The following is a 3,710-nucleotide window of genomic DNA, read 5'->3' on the forward strand; positions in this document are numbered from 1 at the left end:
TTGCAGGAACCATCTGTTGCCTGTGGTACCAAGAAATCATTTTCATTAGTTACTTCTAAATCTCAGTTACTCAATGCAATTTGGAAACAGAAGTTCTGCCAGGTTATCACTTCAGGTATCTTCCTTGTGAGTGTTGATTAGAAAAGCTTTTCCTTCTGTTTCTCCCATACTTATTTTTGTACTCTTGGCAGGTGTGGGGTGGGAGACTGGAGTGCTCAGTCTACCCAGGAATGAGTGCTCTCACTAGTGAATTTTTTTCCCGCCCACATGTTTTAGCTATATCCTAGGCAGAGTGTCTTCTTAGGTGTAAAAAGGAGTATTACTGTTTGTTCTTTTCCTTGCTTGCCTTATTGGTGGACAGCAGAAAGATTATTGTTGCTCCTGGAGAGGGAATTTGTGCTGTTTAATTTAGAAACTGGGGCTAATCCTGCAGCATTTCTCATTGGCTTCCAGTTTGCCACCAGCTAGCAAAAGCTGTATGTGGAACAAGGAGATGAAAATTGGTGCCAAAGTAGAGTGAGACCCATCACTGCCTCGTGATGAATCTCTAGAGCTATGAGGAACTTCCCAGATGCATGCTGAGCTGAGTGCAGGGCTTGGTATGAAGGGGAAAAAGTGGGTGCTGCTAGAAAGAACTGCTCATAATGTTTTTGTCAAAATAATGGCTTTTCAGAATGTGAAAACAATGTTAGCAGAAAGGATGTATTATTCAGAATTTTCAGATTTTTTTTGTTGAGAGGGAGGGAAATACATTTAAAATTGATTTGAAATGAAAAGTTATGCAGTTGCTAGGAATGAAGCTATTTATATAGCAGTCTCAGTTTTCCCACTTTTTCTATTCTATACTCCTTTCCCAGAAGAAATAAAACTAAAGGGCAAATAATGACTGGAAGTTACTATATCCAAAGCTAGGTAAGGTAGAATATTTAATTTTTCAATTAAAAATAGAAAATTCAATTAAAGCACCTCAGTATAAATAAATGTTCTTTTCATTTTCACTAGTGGCTTTCAATAACAAACAATCATCCCTTGTCAGCTGTATTGCCAACCATTCAGAGATTCGTATTTAGTATAGCAAATCACAAAATATGTCCCATGCAGATATGGAGTACAGTACAGAGATATTCCCTGAGCCACTATCACATCTGTAACCTGAGAAATTCTGGACTGGGGAGCTGCAGGAATTCAAGTATTTTCCCTGCACTGTCTTTTTTTCTTTTTTCTTTTCCTTTCCTATTTTTAAAATATATGAGTTTGAATCCTGACTTGAGCAGGTCGAGTTGGGATTTTGAATTCGCAGCCCAGTCACTCAGAATGTCAATTGTCTTCCAGGGCACTGCACTGTGAGTCCCAAGGCTGGAAGCTCTTTAAAATACCATCTGACTTTTAAAGGAACATTTGCAGGAGAATATATATCTTTTAAGTCTTTCTAAATCTACCAAGTGTGATTGATTTATCAATATGTAGCAACTAATGCTTAAATAAAGAGACGTCTTCTCCAGTGGTGCTAAAATACTCCATTAGAAAATTTGAAATAATTTCTAAGGGCGTTCATTTCCTCTGTACTTCTAGTTAGCTTTTTTTTCCCCCCCTGAGCTCATGTGAGGTATTAAGCTGGCTGACAGACTTTGCTTCCTGGGTCCGTGGCCCTGGCACACTGCTGGGTTTAGGGTTTTGATGCAGGGAGAGAATGAAGAGTGCTGTGCAGTGCCCCCAGTCTGCTTCTCAGGTGTTGAATGGTTATTTTCTTTTACTCTTTCCTTTTGTTTTTATTCAGGTTCGTTTTAAAATGTATCAGGAAACTATGCTCTTCCCCCACCTTCCTGCAGTCATGCCCAAGTACTTCTGACAGCTCAGGACTGTCCAGCCTCTAGACTTCTTGTTTTAGCTAATGTCTACCTCCTTGTCACCCTGTGTATATTCCTTTTACACTTTGCTACGTGTGCACATTCCCTGCCTTTTTGGCTTCTAGTGTTTTGCTTACTCCAGAAAATGTCATTACCTCATAATTAGGTGGTCCCACTGAAATAAGCAGATGAATCCTTTATACTTGAATTTTGTAGAAATCCTTTTGTTTTGCACATCTTAATGTTTGTTTCTGCATTTCAGAGCACCAAGTTTCTGAGGAAAAGACACAATTAAAGAGAAAACTTATAGGGCAAAATAGTGTGAAGTACGAAAATACAATCCAAGAAGATGTAGATGAATTAAAAAACAATAATGAAAACCCTGTTGTGTGTGTAACTTGTCCCAGTCTCTGGGCTCTTGGGCTCACGGGGTTCTTAAGCCTAAAATTATCTGATCAAACAGCCTTCCTTTCAAAACACATTCTGCCAAAATCCCTGTATTTTACTTTGAGCGTCCCTAGGGCTCAGGATCCTAGGTAGCCTTTACTGGAGCTGTTTCAGTCCTTAGTTGTGAGGCCATTGCTGCGGCAGTGACAAGTTTGTTATTCCAGCCTTGCCAGCAGGCAGTCTAGGTTAGGTGGAAGATTGCTTGGTGCACACTGACAGATCACCATGTACTGCTGCAGGCACAGGCCAGGCTGAAATGACTCCATGCAAGCACAGCGTGCTTAGTTTATTTCTTACCTGTCCCATAATTCCTGGTCAGTTTAGAAACTGACCCCTGTCGTGCAGAGCTACAAGTATTTTATTTGATGATCTGGAAAGTTTTCAATATCCTCAGTCATTTAAAGTATTATCCTTTTCCAGCCAAGACACTGACCCTTAAAGATTTTTACAAGGAGTCTGTCTTGGCAAAGATTTCCACCTTCATTTCCCCAGCATGCTACAGCTGAGAAACCTATCTATACGTAACTGCTAATCATGTCCCCCCAGTTACCCTTAAGTAGAAATGGGGATGGGGTGGAGTGAATTTTGGCAGGAATTTTGTATATCAGAGGATGAAAACAGCAGACAGCTGGAAGAATGCATTGATTTCCCGTGGCAGGGAATTCCCAGGCCGCCACTGTGTATACACCCACCAAAAGCAACATATTTCTGGAGCTAGTGATAAGGGAGGAATGGGGTTCAAAAAGAAGAGACCTAATCTCACAGTGCCTGTAGACTTCTTGAGCACTTACCAGGGCACCAGTGTCTGCTCCCTGTGTTTGTCAGCATCAGTCAGTGTGAGAGCTGTGTGAATATGGATCCCTCATGCTTCAGTTCCAATGCTTAACTGGGCTCCCTGAAAGGGATTTGGTTTGTAAACCGAACTTCGACTGTTTAAGGAGCTTAGGAACTGAGCTTAACATTGCCTGTGCTCTGGACAATTTCTAAACACCTTTTGCTAGGTTTAGGTGTTTTTATTTGCTTTGCTGGAAGCTGAGTATAAATTTTTGCATGAGATTCTGAAGTTGCAAGAAAACAAAGTGCTCATTTCATTTAATTTCATGGCTGGGCTTCACGAATGAAGATTTGGGAAGGGCACTACCCATGTTTGTTACAGGCGCATTGGTGGCTAAAAAGACCAATATGAGATAGACACGTCCGGTTGCAAAAGGCACAGCAGAAAGACTCCTTAGGTGGTATATTCTGCAAGACACGATTCTTTCTGCATTGTCTTGTCTCCTCGAGAGTGACCCTGTGTGCTTTCTCAAAAACATCAGCAGCGTTATAGATGGTGTGTCTCCAGACCTCCCGACTGGAGGCCAGAGTAGACCAGTTATGTTGATCAGTATGGCCAAGGCTGAGATGTTGTTTCAGGGA

The sequence above is a fragment of the Manacus vitellinus genome, unplaced genomic scaffold (assembly GCF_001715985.3).
Source record: "Manacus vitellinus isolate BGI_N305 unplaced genomic scaffold, ASM171598v3 scaffold_6_pilon, whole genome shotgun sequence".
Classification (NCBI taxonomy): Eukaryota; Metazoa; Chordata; class Aves; order Passeriformes; family Pipridae; genus Manacus; species Manacus vitellinus.